At 37.5% G+C, this 19936-nt stretch overlaps 1 pseudogene; it reads left to right on the top strand.

Annotated features, from left to right (window-relative positions):
• Vmn2r-ps34 (vomeronasal 2, receptor, pseudogene 34) overlaps positions 1–19936 on the top strand; it is a 34416-nt pseudogene that overhangs the window by 6387 nt on the left and 8093 nt on the right.

Here is a 19936-nt window from a genome sequence, read left to right as displayed (position 1 = left end):
TCGTCTGTCTGCAGTATAACAGGGCTCTCCACCACAGACAGTTGCCTTATTTTTGGATTCTATTTGTCTTATTTCAAACTTATTTTCTAATTCATGATTGAAAATTTGTTCGTTTAGTTTTTAGATATATGTTGAATAAACATATTCATGTTAATTAATAAAACAATCTAAATCATGTTTTTCTAATTAATTTACTTTCATGGGACTCATGAACCCATTATCAGAGTTTATTAATATAAAAACTTGTATTGTCATGTGTCATTTATTTAAATTGCTTACTTTAGTGCATTTACTATATAATGAATATTTCTTTATTCTACTGTTTACTTCTTCAAAGTATTCACGTTTACTTCATTTTGTGATTTCTTCTTTACTATTCGTTTTCCTTCTCCCCATTCACCACTTTCTTCCAATCAAGTAACATGTACTGAGTGTCTGTATGCGATTGCCATGATTTTGGATCCAATAAGTGAAATGTTCACTAAACTTCTAGACTCAGATGCGTGGGGAGAAGTCAGGGCATAGAGAGATGATGTGAGCTGTGGATTAGGGTATGACCTAGTGGGCATCTGATTTTAGGAACTTATTATTTAGGAAATTTGTGTTGAAAGGGGATAAGGTCCCAATCTGTGCCACGGGACACCTAGATATTCTGATATCACCAATAAAGAGAGAGAAGATTCAGTAAAAAGGCCTTTAGTGTTAATGTTTCTCCACCTCCCTTTTCAGGAAGATGAAAGTTTTGTTATGGGAAGTGACAGGTTTGCAAATGCATTTGTTTGACTGGTGTTACCTCAAATAAGATCAGGAGATAGACACTCTTTGGTCCTGTTTGGTATGTTCTATAAAAGTACAAAGAAAAAGATACATTTCATGTACACAATGATGAGTCAGTGATATAAGTAACAAATTGGTATTTCTTAGCAAAGTTATTGAATTGTTTAATTTCTCCTAGAGTGCATAAACAGAGAAGGTACACCAAATCATGCAGAATAAACCTAATTGTCTTGACTTATGGAGTAACTTTCTTTCTGTTTAGATCAGCTATGCTCCTTTTGACCAGAGTCTTGCAAGCAGAGTCCAGCTCCAGACTCCTTACCAGTTTCCAGTGCATACCACAGCTCTGTATCAGGGAATTATTCAACTTCTGTTATACTTCACTTGGGTCTGGGTTGGCCTGGTAGTTCCAGATGATTCGAGGGGAGAACTCTTCATTATGGAATTTATAGAAGAGATGATCAACCACAGGCTTTGTGTTGCATTTGCAATAAGGAGTCCACAATTTCCTTTTGAGAACCAAGGAAAGTGGGAAATATTTTGTGAAAAAATCCCATTGACACGGGTTATCATTGCAGTTGGTGACACATATGATACAATCTGGATTTTCTATATTATCACATTGTACATTCCTTATGGTAAGATCTGGATCACAAATTCTGATTGGTTTACCACATTACCTTCTCAACTGAATTTCATTTATAAATACTTTTCTGGAGGATTATTAGTTTTGCATAAAATGGATGAAATTCTGGGATTCAAGGATTTTCTCAGAAATGTTCAACCTAGAAAATACCCCCATAATATCTTTATCCAGGATATGTGGTCGATCTTATTTGAATGTCCATATTTTTATCGGCAGAAAGTCAGGGTACTAAGTCAATGTGAGCCAAATGGCAGCTTGAGCACACAACCTCTGCATGTTTGGGATATGAATACCTCACCCTCCAGCTACAAAGTCCATGCTGCTGTGTATGCCATTGCCCAGGCACTCCGTGAGGAGCTGTCAGTCAGAGTGGAAGGAGATTCATTCGATAAAGTTCTACTCTGGGCTCCTGTCCCATGGAAGGTAGCAATAGCTGTTCTTATGTTTTTCTAGAGCATTGGGCTCTGGGTTGTAAATTCTATACTTTGATTCATGATCTTTCATAGTTAGCTTTAGAGAAACATTTCTTAAACTAGCATATTTCTTTATGCTACTATATTTTTCCTCAAAGTATTCATGTTTATTCCAGCACCATAAAGTAGCATAAAGAAAGAGTTAGAAAAAAATAAAAAACCTACATTCTAGTGTTTAAAGTTGAGGTAACATTTCTTTCACAAACAATATGTGCAAGATGCTTAAGAACTGGTCTTCCTAGTTTACACACATACAAACAATATTATTTATGCCATTTAATCATCACATCTTTCTTATTACTGCTTTAAAATTTTTGCGAAGTAATAATGTTACACCACACAAGGGTTTTGTACAAGTGTAAATGTGACATATTTTAAGGACTTTCAGTACATTTGATGCCAATAGCTTGTTTTGTTTTGATAAACAAATCTAGAAGGACACATAGCTTCTATAAGGCTAGACAATATCATCTGTGACTGGTTGCAACCTATGGGAGGCTGAGGCAGAAGGATCTTGTGTTTGAAGCCAGCCTGGGCTGTACAGGCCCATGATAGTTGTAAGATAAAAATCCTTGTGATGAAAACGTGTCTAGGCACTGCTCTATGACTATAGCAGAATATCCGTAGGAATCTGTTCTTTGACTTGTTGCTGTGTTGTAGTCTATTGTATTTGGTTCTACCTTAGGTTTCTGAGCCACCCAGCATCAGGTTCCTAGCCATCCTGGCAGTGTCTTTCATGGGTTGCCTCTCATGGCTTGAGCCCCAATTTAGACCAGTTATCTCTTGGTCACTCCCACAAGTTCTGAACCACCATTGCCCTAGCATATCTTGCAGTCAGATTTTGGGTCCAATGTTTTGTGAATGGGTTGGTGACCCACATGCACCACTAGGAGCCTTGCCTGGTTACAGAAGATGGGCAGTTCAGGTTCCATATCCTCCATTACTATGTCCTCATTAAGGACACCCTCATAGATTTGAGGAAGTTTCATTTCACTAGGTTTTGACCCCTCCTCTAAATGCCTCACTATTCCATCTCTCTATTTGTATTTAGGTCCATACTCTCCTCCTCTGTACCTCACTCCTCAAACTATTTTCTTCTTGTTCACATTTCTACCCACTGTACAGGCTACCCACAAAATCTATTCTCTTTTCTATTCCCAAGGAGATCCATGTAACCTGTACACCCCTACCCTCATGATCCCTCCTTTTTACTTAGCCTCTCTGTAGTAGTATTCCATTATAAAATGTACCCAATTTTCTTTATCCATTCTTCCATTGAGAAATATCTACTTTGCTTCTAGTTTTTGGCTATTTTCAATAAAGACACTATGAGCTAATGGAACAAGTACCCTTGTGATAAGATGGATTGTCCTCTGGATTTATGCTCAAGAGTGGCATAGGTGGGTCTTGAGGTAGATTGATTCCCAATATTCTGAGGACCCATCATTTTGATTTTTGAGTGGCTATACAATTTTTACTCTGTCTTTCAATGCAAGAGTCTTCACATTGCTCCACATGATAAATTATAGAGCATTTACATAATGGAGTACTACTCCAGAGAGGGTAAGTAAGAAGGAGGGTTCTGGGGCTAAGGGGTAGACAGGTCACATGGATCTCCCTGGGAATTTAAAAGAGAATATATTTTGTGGGTATCTAGACATCAAGAGCTGTTACTTGTGTCATTGATGTTAGCCATTTTGATACGTGTAAGATGGAAGCTCAGTGTAGTTTGATTTGCATGTTCCTATTGGATAAGGATGTTAAATAGTATTTTTAAAGATTTCTCACCCCTTAGAGATTCCTCAATTGAGAATTCTCTGTTTAACTCCATACCTAATTGTAAAAATTAGATTGGTGGTTTATTGTTGCCTTGTGCCTTCAGATCTTTGTATATCTTGGATATTAGCTCTCTGTCAGATTTAGAGTTGGTACAAATCCTTTCCCAGTCTGTTGACTGCCATTTTTTTTTCCGATTGAAGTTGTCCTTTGTCTTGCAGAAGCTTCGTGGTTACATCAGATCCCATTTATTCACTGCCCTATCATATTCTTTTTAGGAAATTTTCTCCTGTGCTAGTGTGTGTAGAAGTATAATAATTAACTAAAATTTAACAGCACATAAGGTACTACCTTCTCCAAATCTCTAGGTTCTCAAATGAAATACACATACCCAGTCTTTATAGATTTAATATGCCTTAAAGAGCTCAATACCTGGGCCACTTCTTATGTATATATATATATATATATATATATATATATATATATATATATATATATATTTTATTACTTATTTTCCTCAATTACATTTCCAATGCTATCCCAAAAGTCCCCCATACCCTCCCCCCTACTTCCCTACAAACCCATTCCCATTTTTTGGCCCTGGCATTCCCCTCTACTGGGGCATGTAAAGTTTGCATGTCCAATGGGCCTCTCTTTCCAGTGATGGCCGACTAAGGCCATCTTTTGATACACATGCAGCTAGAGTCAAGAGCTCTGGTGTACTGGTTAATTCATAATGTTGCACCTACAGGGTTGCAGATCTCTTTTAGCTCCTTGGATACTTTCTCTAGCTCCTCCATTGGGGGCCCTGTGATCCATCCAATAGCTGACTGTGAGCATCCACTTATGTATTTGCTAGGCCCCGGCCTAGTCTCACAAGAAACAGCTATATCAGGGTCCTTGCAGTAAACGCTTGCTAGTGTATGCAATGGTGTCATCGTTTGGAGGCTAATTATGGGATAGATCCCTGGTTATGGCAGTCTCTAGATGGTCCATCCTTTTGTCTCAGCTCCAAACTTTGTCTCTGTAACTCCTTCCATGGGTGATTGTTTCCAATTCTAAGAAGGGGCAAAGTGTCCACACTTTGGTCTTCGTTCTTCTTCAGTTTCATGTGTTTTGCAAATTGTATCTTATATCTCCCTATACTACGTTTCTGGGCTAATATCCACTTATCAGTGAGTACATATCATTTGAGTTCTTTTGTGATTGTGTTACCTCACTCAGGATGATGCCCTCCAGGTCCAGCCATTTGCCTAGGAATTTCATAAATTCATTCTTTTTAATAGCTGAGTAGTACTCCATTGTGTAAATGTACCACATTTTTTGTATCCATTCCTCTGTTGAGGGGCATCTGGGTTCTTTCCAGCCTCTGGCTATTATAAATAAGGCTGCAATGAACATAGTGGAGCATGTGTCCTTCTTAACGGTTGGGACATCTGGATATATGCCTGGGCCACTTCCTAACCTGAAGTTGGCTACACCACTTCCCTCTGATTATCCCATTACCATTTATTACATTTTGTATTTTATTTTGGCTGCTCTGGACCAGTTGTGCAGCCCTCTTGGGCAGCACTCTTTCTGATCCTATATGGCAGTTGTGTCTCCCTGTTCTGAACCTTCTCAGTCATAGCATCTCTTCTTCTCTACCTCTCCTGGCATGGTGGATCTCTTTCTCTTTTTCCTTCTTCTCTGTCTCTAGCTAGAGAACACTAAAAGTCTCAACTCTGTCAGTCATGCTCAGCTATTGGCTGTCAGAATCTTTATTTACCAATCTTTATTTACCTGGGTATAGGTTCCCAGAAGCTATTTGAGTGTAGATGCTTTCCTGTAAACAGTTTTTTTTAAGGGGGAGCATAATTTGCATGTATAACACAAGAAATTATAAATATTTTCAAGTATATTCCCTACTTTTTTGCCCATGAAGTTCAGTGTTCCATCAAGTGTGTTTTAATTTTGTGATAATCATTTGGCCCTGAGTTTTGTACAGGGCTAATATGGATCTATTAGTATTTTTCAAAGTGAAGATATCTAGTTAGACCAGCACCATTCATTTTTAAAGATTCTTTCTCATTTCTATTGTGTACTTCTGGCATCTTTATAAAACATAAGGTGTCCATAGGTGTGTGGAATTATGGCTGGGTCTTCAGTTCAGTTCCATTGCTCAATATGTCTGTTTTAATGAAAATACTTTGTGTCTTTTATTACTCTAGTACTGTGGTACTCTTTAAAATCAGGGATGGTGGTACCTCTGGAAGTTCTTTTACTGTTTATTATGTTAATTCTACTGATCCATGAGCACTGGAGATCTCTCCATCTTTTATTTTTCTTTAAAGACCTAAACATTTTTCATAGTATTCTTTTGCTTCCTTGGTTTGACTACCCAAAAATATTATATATTTTCTGTGGTTATTATGAAGAGTGTTGTTTCTCTGATTTTTCCCTGTCTGTTTATTATTTGTATATTGGAAGGGTATTAAACTTTTTTGGAGTTAACCTTGTATCCAGGGACATCCCTGAAAGTGTTCTTGAACCCTAGGAGTTCCCTTGTAGAATTATGGTGGTTGTTTTATATACTCTGATATTATTTGAAAAAAAATATCTTGAATTTTTACCTTTTTATATGTATTTTCTGATCTCCTTCAGCTATCTCACTGTTGCAATGTACAATTTGTTTATAACATCTCTTAGCTACAGTATTTTTTGAGTTTTTGTCTGGATGACTCATCCATTGTTGGGAGTGGGGTATTATAGTTCCAACTATCAATGTGTCTCTTGAGATGCTTTTCTCCTCCTCCTCCTCCTCCTCTCCCTCCTCCTCCTCCTCTCCCTCCTCCTCCTCCTCCTCCTCCTCCTCCTCCTCCTCCTCCTCCTCCTTCTCTTCCTTCTCTTCTATCTAGAGTTCTTTTTAGACAGATTCAAAATATATTTTTATTCTGATATTTTTTGTCCTGTTTTATTAGTTTCAGACCTTGTATGAAGGTGTTTGAATCCCATGGAATGATTTCCATGCATTTTGGGAACAAAGATACATCTAGTAAATTCTGTAGGCAACCATCCTGACTTTCCAGCATCATTAGTTTAGAAGTTACAGTCTTCTTTGTGTGTAGTAGGAATTTCCTGCATATGGTGTTTCATGTGGTGAGGTATATACCTTCTCTACTGAATATACTGAAATTTTGATTGAGCAAATATGTTATATTTTCAAATGTTTTTCCTGTGTCTGTTGAGAGTGGTATGATATTTTTAAAAAACTTTATTTGTTATTAATGTATTACAGACTCAGTAATATATGTAAGGTAGCCCATCTTTGTATTGCAAATCTCATATATTTAATTTAATCAGTTGTTGCAAAGTATTTTTTGAAGATTACTGCATATATGTTCATTTGAGATACTGGTCTGTGATATACTTCTGACTTCACTAGGGAAAGTATGGTAGCCTTTTAAAATGAGAAGATTGTATATTCTGTATCTTGGGAAGAATGCTTTTTATATATCTCTCAGCTTCATTTGATCTGTAAACTTAAAGTTCAATATTTCCCTTTGATTTTCAGTCTGAATGATTTGTCCATTTCTGAAAGGAGATATGGATTTCTACTACTGTTATTTTGTTGTGGTTTATTTCCTACATTAGATATGTTAATATTTGATTTATGTACGTGAATATATTTGTGATTATTATATGTTCTGGATGAATTATCCACACAGATATTATTTGACATAGCTTGCCTTTGATGTTAGTGTTTGGCCTAAATTCTTCTCTCCCCAAAGTTACATTCAAGTGTAGCTAGTCTTGCTTCTTTTATCTGTCTACATATCTGTCTATCTTTTTGTGTGTCTATCAATGTTACTATCTATCCATCCATCCATCCATCCATCCATCCATCCATCCATCCATCTACCCTCCCCCACACAATCTCTCTTAGTGTTTTGCATTGAACCGAGGACCTTGTGAATGCTGATCACTGGAATCTCTTCTCTAATCTACCCCTTCTTATTTTGATTATCAGCTACATTAATTATCATTTCCCATTCTTCCACTTTTATGTCCTATGGCAAAATTCAATCTCTTTGGGCAGAGTCTATTTATATTTTTTAAAAATAGTTATATCTTGGTATTTTGAAGGGCAGTTGAATTTATCCAATGTACAAATATAGTTTGTTTCTCAATTGAATGTGTCAATAAAGGGCAAATCACATATGCAGTGGTAGTCTAATAAGTTTTTTCTTTCTAATGATAGTGTAGTCACACTCTTTGGTGCATTCATACTCTGAAATGCTCAATCACAAAATTTTCTAATAATGCATTTTCCAGAATTGATCCTTATTGTTAAGTAATACATGGCTAAAATCATTTTACAGTTAAAGTAATAATTATTTCTGGGTAAAGACTTATTTTTTCTGTCTGGTTATTTATTTATTTATTTAATGTTTTATGGTTTCCTTTTGCCTTCATTTGTAATTTCCTATTATGGTATGATTTGATAAGATTCTTTTTCTCTCTTTATTTTTCTATTTTTCCACTCTTGTAGCCAGGCAGTGGTGGCACACACCTTTAATCCCAGCACTCGGGAGGCATAGGCAGGCAGATTTCTGAGTTTGATACTAACCTGGTCTACAGAGTGAGTTCCAGTACAGCCAGAACTACACAGAGAAACCCTGTCTCGAAAAACAACAAACAAAAACAAAACAAAACAAAAAAAATCTTGTAGCTCTGTGTTATAATTAAGTTAATTAAAAGCACAGTTATGGGGCTGGTGAGATGGCTCAGTGGGTAAGAGCACCCGACTGCTCTTCCGAAGGTCAGGAGTTCAAATCCCAGCAACCACATGGTGGCTCACAACCATCCGTAACGAGATCTGACTCCCTCTTCTGGAGTGTCTGAGGACAGCTACAGTGTACTTTAAATAAATAAATAAATAAATAAATCTTAAAAAAAAAAAGCACAGTTATGTATTTCCAGTTATCACTGTTTTTTGATGTTATATCTTCATGTATTATGTATCAGTTAACATGTTAGCATGATTACTTTTATTGTTGTTTTTAAGCCCCTGATTTATACTTAGAATTTATTTATAAATCATCATTATTAAATTTGAGTATACTGAAGTTTGCTGAATATATGTGTATATATATATACACACATGATTTTGTATTTTGGCATGTTTTCCTTCTTATGAATTAGTATGCTCTAATTTCAGCTTCAAGAACTTTCAGCATTTCTTACAAGATAAGTTTTATATTGATGAGGCATTAAGAATAAGTACCTTTTAGAAATCAGTTACAGTCCAGACAACCGGCCACCTTCCTGGTGAGAGCACAGGGGTCCACCCGGCCTGAGAGGTTTCTGCCTCAGGCCCCGGCGGGAGCCACCTTGGCTACGGGACTCTGCGCAGGGCAGGCTGCACGGGTGACTGTGTAGAATACAGAGGCCAGCCGTTTCTGGGACAGGCGAGGGCCAGAGAGCTTCTGAGGCGGCGCCATCTTCGCCATCTTCTCCATCTTCGGCTCCAGACAACCTACCACCTTCCTGGCCAAAGCAACACAGCTTCTGGGAAAGATCCTGTTTTGGGCCTTCATCTTCAGCCAGGAGGAGGTCCAAACACCAGATAACTGTGCACCTTCCCTGAAAGAGGACAGCTTGCCTGCAGAGACTGCTCTGACCACTGAAACTCAGAGGAGAGAGCTAGTCTCCCACGTCTGCTGATAGAGGGTAACAAAATCAACAGAGGAACAATCTCTAAACAAAGACAACTATAACAACTAACTCCAGAGATTGCCAGATGGCGAAAGGTAAACGTAAGAATCCTACTAACAGAAACCAGGACCACTCACCATCATCAGAACCCAGAACGCCCACTTTGCCCAGTACAGGGCATCCTAACACACCTGAAAAGGTAGACCTGGATTTAAAAGCATATCTCATGATGATGGTAGAGGACATAAAGAAGGAATTTAATAACTCACTTAAAGAAATACAGGAGAACACTGCTAAAGAGTTACAAGTCCTTAAAGAAAAACAGGAAAACACAACCAAACAGGTAGAAGTCCTTATAGAAAAACAGGAAAACACATCCAAACAGATGATGGAAATGAACAAAACCATACTAGACCTAAAAAGGGAAGTAGACACAATGAAGAAAACCCAAAGTGAGGCAACGCTGGAGATAGAAAACCTAGGAAATAAATCTTGAACCATAGATGCCAGCATTAGCAACAGAATACAAGAGATGGAAGAGAGAATCTCAGGTGCAGAAAATTCCATAGAGAACATCGGCACAACAATCAAAGAAAATGGAAAATGCAAAAAGATCCTAACTCAAAACATCCAGGAAATCTAGGACACAATGAGAAGACCAAACCTACGGATAATAGAGAGGATGAGAATGAAGATTTTCAACTCAAAGGACCAGCAAACATCTTCAACAAAATTATTGAAGAAATCTTCCCAAATCTAAAGAAAGAGATGCCCATGAACATACAAGAAGCCTACAGAACTCCAAATAGACTGGACCAGAAAAGAAATTCCTCCCGACACATAATAATCAGAACATCAAATGCACTAAATAAAGATAGAATACTAAAAGCAGTAAGGGAAAAAGGTCAAGTAACATATAAAGGCAAGCCTATCAGAATTACACCAGATTTTTCACCAGAGACTATGAAAGCCAGAAGAGCCTGGACAGATGTTATACAGACACTAAGAGAACACAAATTCCAGCCCAGGCTACTATACCCAGCCAAACTCTCAATTACCATAGATGGAGAAACCAAAGTATTCCACGACAAAACTAAATTCACCCATTATCTCTCCACGAATCCAGCCCTTCAAAGGATAATAACAGAAAAAAACCAATACAAGGACGGGAACCACGCCCTAGAAAAAACAAGAAGATAATCCCTCAACAAACCTAAAAGAAGACAGCCACAAGAACAGAATGCCAACTTTAACAACAAAAATAACAGGAAGCAACAATTACTTTTCCTTAATATCTCTTAATATCAATGGTCTCAACTCCCCAATAAAAAGACATAGACTAACAAACTGGCTACACAAACAAGACCCAACATTTTGCTGCTTACAGGAAACTCATCTCAGAGAAAAAGATAGACACTACCTCAGAATGAAAGGCTGGAAAACAATTTTCCAAGCAAATGGTATGAAGAAACAAGCTGGAGTAGCCATCCTAATATCTGATAAGATTGACTTCCAACACAAAGTCATCAAAAAAGACAAGGAGGGGCACTTCATACTCATCAAAGGTAAAATCCTCCAAGAGGAACTCTCAATTCTGAATATCTATGCTCCAAATACAAGGGCAGCCACATTCATTAAAGAAACTTTAGTAAAGCTCAAAGCACACATTGCACCTCACACAATAATAGTGGGAGACTTCAACACACCACTTTCACCAATGGACAGATCATGGAAACAGAAACTAAACAGGGACACAGTGAAACTAAGAGAAGTGATGAAACAAATGGACTTAACAGATATCTACAGAACATTTTATCCTAAAACAATAGGATATACCTTCTTCTCAGCACCTCATGGTACCTTCTCTAAAATTGACCACATAATTGGTCACAAAACAAGCCTCAACATATACAAAAATATTGAAATTGTCCCATGCATCCTATCAGATCACCATGGACTAAGGCTGATCTTCAATAACAAAATAAATAATAGAAAGCCAACATTCACGTGGAAACTGAACAACACTCTTCTCAATGATACCTTGGTCAAGGAAGGAATAAAGAAAGAAATTAAGGACTTTTTGGAATTTAATGAAAATGAAGCCGCAACATACCCAAACTTATGTGACACAATGAAAGCATTCCTAAGAGGAAAACTCATAGCTCTGAGTGCCTCCAAAAAGAAACTAGAGAGAGCACACATTAGCATCTTGACAACACACCTAAAAGGTCTAGAAGAAAAGGAAGCAAATTCACCCAAGAGGAGTAGAAGGCAGGAAATAATCAAATTCAGGGGTGAAATCAACCAAGTGGAAACAAGAACTGTTCAAAGAATTAACCAATCAAGGAGCTGGTTCTTTGAGAAAATCAACAAGATAGATAAACCCTTAGCCAGACTCACTAGAGGACACAGGGAAAGCATCCTAATTAACAAAATCAGAAATGAAAAGGGAGACATAACAACAGATCCTGAAGAAATCCAAAACACCATCAGATCCTTCTACAAAAGGCTATACTCAACAAAACTGGAAAACCTGGATGAAATGAACAAGTTTCTAGACAGATACCAGGTACCAAAGCTAAATCAAGATCAGGTTAATATTCTCAACAGTCCTATATCCCCTAAAGAAATAGAAGCAGTCATTAATAGTCTCCCAGCCAAAAAAAGCCCAGGACCAGACGGGTTTAGTGCACAGTTCTATTAGACCTTCAAAGAAGACCTAATTCCAGTTTTTCACAAACTATTCCACAAAATAGAAATGGAAGGTACTCTACCCAACTCATTCTATTAAGCCACAATTACTCTGATACCTAAACCACAAAAAGACCCAACAAAGATAGAGAACTTCAGACCAATTTCCCTTATGAATATCGATGCAAAAATCCTCAATAAAGTTCTTGCTAACCGAATCCAAGAACACATCAAAACAATCATCCATCCTGACCAAGTAGATTTCATCCCAGGGATGCAGGGATGGTTCAATATACGGAAAACCATCAATGTAATACAGTATATAAACAAACTCAAAGACAAAAACCACATGATCATCTCGTTAGATGCTGAGAAAGCATTTGACAAAATCCAACACGCATTCATGATAAAAGTCTTGGAAAGATCAGGAATTCAAGGCCCATACCTAAACATGATAAAAGCAATCTACAGCAAACCAATAGCCAACATTAAAGTAAATGGTGAGAAGCTGGAAGCAATCCCACTAAAATCAGGGACTAGACAAGGCTGTCCACTCTCTCCCTACCTATTCAACATTGTACTTGAAGTCCTAGCCAGAGCAATTAGACAACAAAAGGAGATCAAGGGGATACAAATTGGAAAGGAAGAAGTCAAAATATCACTTTTTGCAGATGATATGATAGTATATATAACTGACCCTAAAAATTCCACCAGAGAACTCCTAAAACTGATAAACAGCTTCAATAAAGTAGCTGGATATAAAATTAACTCTAACAAGTCAATGGCCTTTCTGTAAACAAAGGATAAACAGGCTGAGAAAGAAATTAGGGAAACAACACACTTCTCAATAGTCACAAATAATATAAAATACCTTGGCGTGACTCTAACTAAGGAAGTGAAAGATCTGTATGATAAGAACTTCAAGTCTCTAAAGAAAGAAATTAAAGAAGATCTCAGAAGATGGAAAGATCTCCCATGCTCATGGATTGGCAGGATCAACATTGTAAAAATGGCCATCTTGCCAAAAGCAATCTACAGATTCAATGCAATCCCCATCAAAATTCCAACTCAATTCTTCAACGAATTAGAAAGGGCAATCGGCAGATTCATCTGGAATAACAAAAAACCGAGGATATCAAAAACTCTTCTCAAGGATAAAAGAACCTCTGGTGGAATCACCATGCCGGACCTAAAACTGTACTACAGAGCAATTGTGATCAAAACTGCATGGTACTGGTATAGTGACAGACAAGTAGACCAATGGAACAGAATTGAAGACCCAGAGATGAATCCACACACCTATGGTCACTTGATCTTTGACAAGGGAGCTAAAACCATCCAGTGGAAAAAAGACAGCATTTTCAACAAATGGTGCTGGCACAACTGGCGGTTATCATGTAGAAGAATGCGAATTGATCCATTTCTATCTCCTTGTACTAAGGTCAAATCTAAGTGGATTAAGGAACTCCACATAAAACCAGAGACACTGAAACTTATAGAGGAGAAAGTAGGGAAAAGCCTCGAAGATATGGGTATAGGGGAAAAATTCCTGAATAGAACAGCAATGGATTGTGCTGTAAGATCAAGAATCGATAAATGGGACGTCATAAAATTGCAAAGCTTCTGCAAAGCAAAAGACACGGTCAATAAGACAAAAAGGCCACCAACAGATTGGGAAAGGATCTTTACCTATCCCAAATCGGATAGGGGACTAATATCCAATATATATAAAGAACTCAAGAAGGTGGACTCCAGAAAATCAAATAACCCCTTTAAAAAATGGGGCTCAGAGCTGAACAAAGAATTCTCACCTGAGGAATACCGAATGGCAGAGAAGCACCTGAAAAAAATGTTCAACATCCTTAATCATCAGGGAAATGCAAATCAAAACAACACTGAGATTCCACTTCACTCCAGTCAGAATGGCTAAGATCAAAACTCAGGTGACAGCAATTGCTGGCGAGGATGTGGAGAAAGGGGAACACTCCGCCATTGTTGGTGGGATTGCAAGCTTGTACAACCACTCTGGAAATCAGTCTGGAGTTTCCTCAGAAAATTGGACATAGTACTACCGGAGAATCCTGCAATACCTCTCCTGGGCATATATCCAGAAGATGTCCCAACCGGTAAGAAGAACACATGCTCCACTATGTTCATAGCAGCCTTATTTATAATAGCCAGAAGCTGGAAAGAACCCAGATGCCCCTCAACAGAGGAATGGATACAGAAAATGTGGTACATTTACACAATGGAATACTACTCAGCTATTAAAAAAATGAATTTATGAAATTCCTAGGCAAATGGATGAACCTGGAGGGTATCATCCTGAGTGAAGTAACCCAATCACAAAGGAACTTGCACAATATGTACTCACTGATAAGTGGATATTAGCCCAGAAACTTAGGATACCCAAGATATAAGATACAACTTGCCAAACCCATGAAATTCAAGAAGAACGAAGACCAAAGTGTGGACACTTTACCCTTTCTTAGAAATGAGAACAAAACACCCATAGAAGGAGTTGCAGAGACAAAATTTGGAGCTGTGACGAAAGGATGGACCATCTAGTGATTGCCATATGTAGGGATCCATCCCATAATTAGCTTCCAAACGCTGGCACCATTGCATACACTAGCAAGATTTTGCTGAAAGGACCCAGTTACAGCTCTCTCTTGTGAGACTATGCCGGGGCCTAGCAAACACAGAAGTGGATGATCACAGTCAGCTATTGGATGGGTCACACGGCCCCCAATGGAGGAGCTAGAGAAATTACCCAAGGAGCTAAAGGGAACTGCAACCCTATAGTTGGAACAACAATATGAACTAACCAGTACCCCGGAGCTCTTGTCTCTAGCTGCATATGTATCAAAAGATGGCCTAGTCGGCCATCATTGCAACGAGAGGCCCATTGGACTTGCAAACTTTATATGCCCCAGTACAGGGGAACGCCAGGGCCAAAAAGGGGGAGTGGGTGGGTAGGGGGTTGGGGGGTGGGTATGGGGGACCTTTGGGATAGCATTGAAAATGTAAACGAGGAAAATACCTAATTAAAAAAAATATGGATATTCAAAAAAAAAATCAGTTACACACTATATTGAGTTAAGTTACTAATAATATACTGTATGCTTCAAGATAGCCAACAGAGTTCATTCTCTTAGGTCTTTGAAGTGATAGATAAACTAATTAACTCTGTTTAATTTTTCTTCCTGGATGACATTATGGTGATATTCTTTCATTGTCACCTTATGTTGATTCCTGGTAATTTTTGTATGAATTCTAACTCACTCATGTTCCTTTTTGGAGAGAGTAGACTCTCAGGAATACATAGTATTTCTTGACCCCTTAAATACAACGTAGATACTGGCAGCCTCTTTCTTCTGGTAAATGTAAGACTATGAGCTATTGGCCTTCATGAGCTTTCTTTTTATCTTGTAGTACTGTCCTGTCTACAGGTTCTTTGCCTTTCCATATATTTATAGTCCATACTGAGTTAGCTAACATCTATAGAAGAGTCTAGTAGCATCTTCAGAGGGTTTTATTGACTCTGTAGCATAACTTTGATGGAGGTGACATATTCACAGTATTGAGTCTCCTTATTCATGACCATAGAAATTCTTTCCCCTGAAAAATTATTTCATTAAATGTCTATTCCATAAACTATTCAATAAAGATATGTTGAGGTCATAAGCAATTAATATGGATTTGACTATTTCTCCATGAGCATGTATTGAATATTTTTCTTCTTTGGCTTTTTCTTGGACATTGTTAGCAGACATATTTTTGAAGGATTATAGTTCTCTTAGGTAAGTGGGAATTTTGTCAACTTTGTAAAAGTTTATTGGCGTTCTTTACTTTATTGTTTTTTTTTTTTTATCCTCATTATTGTTCTCATGTCCCTTTTAACTTCTGGAAAGTTTGTTGTTCTGAAGTCTACTTTGATTCTCTTTAGTATACTAACTCCAACTTTCTTTTGATTAGTATTGACACAGCATGCTCCTGCATGCCAGTTAATCCACTATTGTCTTTTTTCCCCCACCTTTTGTATGTTTGAGAATTTCCTTCTTGCACACAATGTGTTTCAATCTAATCCACCCCATGCTCCCTCTCCTACACCTCCTCCCTCATCCATATCACTTATCTTCCCAGTTACATGTGCTCTATTGTGTTAAGCTTGGTGAATCAACTTATGTCTACATAATATGCATGAATCGATGACCAGGTTTTCTAGCAGTGGTAAGCTTAAACTTCCTGTATTGGAAAGGGACAGTAACCCTCCCTGTTGATTTCATGTTAAGTAGCACACAGTCAAGTATTGGCAGCTTTTTGGTGACTTATTGAGTATTGTGTTTTACTCCAATACGTTTCTGTTTCAAATTTATGCATTGAGAGAACTCATCTTAAATTATTAATCTTTTAATAATGAATATCACGTGAGAATTTTCTATTTGGTGGCGGTTGACCTTTTTTGTCATCTTTTCTTTATCTGATATCTTTACATTTTAAAAAATAAATTTTTGAGTTCTTTAGGTTTAATTGAATATTTTCTATTCTAGTTTATCTCGTGTACTATGTTATACTTAGAAAATTCTGATGATTTTCTAATATGTTCAAGACATTCTTAAAATTACTGCTTGTCAGCAATGCTGGCACAATTGGCAACCTTTCTGCTTCCTCTTTTTTTACTTGTTGTAACTGTGCTGTCAAGCATTTCATTTATCTAAAGATGTAGCTATGTGGTTTTATTTCCATTTTGTGGTTTTGATCAGATTATAGCCTACTAGAAATATAAAGAAAATACAATGCTCAATTTTACTATGGTATTCTGCTTCATTTCTCTTTTTTTTGTGGTAGTTTGATTTTCTATGGTTAAACTGTTTTCCATTTCTCTGAAAGTTTCCTTTAACATTGCTACAAGGTGGAACATGATCAAAATTTTTCTCCTCTGTATTTTTATTTCAGGTCACATCTATTTGCCCTTAACTTTAAGAAGGAGATTTTGCCGATTCAATCTTATTTGTTAATCATCATCCTCTCTAAGGAAAAGATATTTTTGACATTTCTTCACAGAAGTGTTTATTTGCGTTTTTTAGTTTAAATTATAAGGTTAGATATAGTTGTTTTTTTTTTATATCCATCCTATATGTTCTATTAAACTATTGCCTTCTTTGACCACTACATACAAGCATACAAGTACACAATACTGTCTGTTCATTCATATTAACTCCATCCCTTCTTTCTTTCCATCCTCACAGATCCCTCAGTCTCCCACCATATCTCTATCCTAAATGGACATATTTGGTGGTTGTTTTTTTTTTCATGACCCACTGTATTTATGACCCAAAGACCTTCCATGTGGCCATGAGCATGCAGCTATCCACTGATGCAGAAGGAAGTCAAAAGGGGTGGTATTTGTGATGACAATGACTTCCTCTCCTTTAGAATCCTTTGGTTTCTAACTTTGTTCCTGTGAGGGGCTGAATCCCATAAGCCCTCTCCCTCATCTGTGACAAAAAGTTTTATGTCCTCAATCTTTTGCTGGTTCCATACAGGCAAACTTAGCTGCCACAAGCTCATGAGTGCCATTACAATGTCACACCTGAAAGATAACATTTCATGGATCTCCTACCCAGCATCTGGCTCTTGCATTCTCTCCATCCCCTCTTTCACAATGATTCCTGTGCTTTGGGAAAAGTCACATGGCTGTCACATTTAAACACGAGCACTCCATACTAATTTTTCATTACATTCTTGGCAAAGAGAAGATTCTCTGATATAATCTGATAAATTGTTCTTATTTTTCATAAAAATTAGAATCTGGTGGATAGAGTCCTCTTTTCATCATGACTGAGAAAATTTCCATTTGCAAATTTGAATAGTGGTGACAGTGTTGGTAAATAGCATATGACTATGCTAATGTGTACATATATCCCTACTGCTACCATGTATTAGCCTTGTGATAAATGTTTGATAAACTGAACACTGATGAAAGCCACAGGAACATACATTCATAGAAAGAGAGGGCAGTTAAAGTAGCCAGGTTTATGCGTATCTCAGTGCTCACAGTGCAAGTTCTGATCACTATTTTCTCTTTTAGCTCCATCCATTCTTACAAAACGGCCAGTTTGTAAGAAGCTCCAGTGAGGAGAACATTGTGAACAAGGAGGGTTCAGCAACCAAACTTGACATCTTTAATTACCAGTCTCTCATGAGTGGTACCAAAGCTCATGTGAAGGTTGGTGAGTTTGTCTTCAAATCTCACAGTGTTCAGCATTTATCTCTAAATGAAGAACTTATAAGTTGGGGTGAGCAGCACAATCAGGTGAGTATCTTTGAGGTCAACACTATGTGCTGCTCTCAGGCTGGAATTCCTCAGAGAACAGGGTTAGTTAAGGGATTGCTGAGTGCCATCAGGCTGAGAGTGCCTTTACTTTGTTTATTCTAATGCTGAAAACCAGAACTTTCTGCCTGCAGAATCACTGTAAGAATTACTGATTCATTTCAGATGGATTCATCCTTGTAATGAACAAATACACCAAGAGCGTACATAGAAAGAAAAAAAGAAAAACCAAACAACATCATTGTCAGTTTTCTGAATGGATCATAGAGGTCAAGGGTCTAGTGGAAGTAACTGCCTTCTCTCAATAAATAGAATGAAGACATGTGGACAAAACCAGTGTCTGCAAATGAGGATTTGTAAATATAACTGTTATTGTCATGAAGTTAATTGTCATCTCTGAGGCTTAGTTCCTCTATCTGCTATCCTAAGCCTATTTCTGGATGCTTCTAGACTCCTTACAATTTATTCTAGGACTAGAATGTTTATAGCCTTTGAGACTTAGCACTGAAAAAGCTTACTCTCTCTACCTCTTTCTAAGTTCTGGTTGGCTGGTTCAACTCAGCTATTCTGGCTCAATCTCTTCTCCAAGTTGACTGGTTCAATCTGAATTCTCTCAGTTGCTGACTTAATTTCCTCTGCTTGGCCTCATTCTACCTCTGGCAACATGTTTTATTCTTTTGTCTCCTTTTCAAATTTTGTCTGGTTCTGTCTTTACCTGTGTTTAGCTTGTTCTCTCTGCAACCTGTCTCTGTACAACTGTTCCAGTAAAACTCACTGAGCCCCCTCCCCCAACCCTCATGCACTGTTCCCCTCAGTTACTGACAGAAGTCGTCTAGGAAGAGCTGTGCCAAACAAGTAAGCTTTCTGGAGATAGCCCTCAGTTGTGTGTGGTTGTAATTGGTGCATTCTGAGAGGTAAAACCCCCAGAGACATTGACCAAAATATTACTTCTCTTTCCTCTCACCATTCTGTTTCCTCTCACTATTTCCCCTCACTATTACATACCTTAATGATTTCCTGGGTATTTACCAACCCTACTGGGTAGATTTCCTGTGGAATCAATCTGAAGATGTACTTAGTAATTGTGTTTAGATGAATTGATGATTTCCTAATTCCCAATCATGATTTTATATAGCTCCTAAATCGATTCAAGTGTTCTCAAGTGCCCTACAGAATAAAAGTTGCAAGTAGAGCTGTGTATGCCTTCCTGTGCCATGGACTAATTGCACTAGGGTAAAACAACAGGTTTGGAACAAATTAATGATCAAGGAAAAACTTTTATTCAATGATAGATCCAAGAAATAGGCCATATGTGTTCACTATGAAAAACAAGGCCATATGAACGTATAATAAGCTTATATAATGAAACAGTGCTTTTAACTTACAATCTCCTTTCTACTGTAATTCCTTTTTTTTTTTTTACCATTTTATGTATGATGTAATTTTGCTTTTAAATAGGAGGTTTTTGCAACTAAAAAGGTATAAAGAAATGAAAGCAAAAATAAAGCTTTGGAATAGCCTCCTTTTGCTTCTCCCACA

Source organism: Mus musculus, chromosome 6 (assembly GCF_000001635.26).
Source record: "Mus musculus strain C57BL/6J chromosome 6, GRCm38.p6 C57BL/6J".
Taxonomy (NCBI): Eukaryota; Metazoa; Chordata; class Mammalia; order Rodentia; family Muridae; genus Mus; species Mus musculus.
Note: the sequence above shows the minus strand (reverse complement) of the source record. Positions and strands in the feature narration are given on the sequence as shown.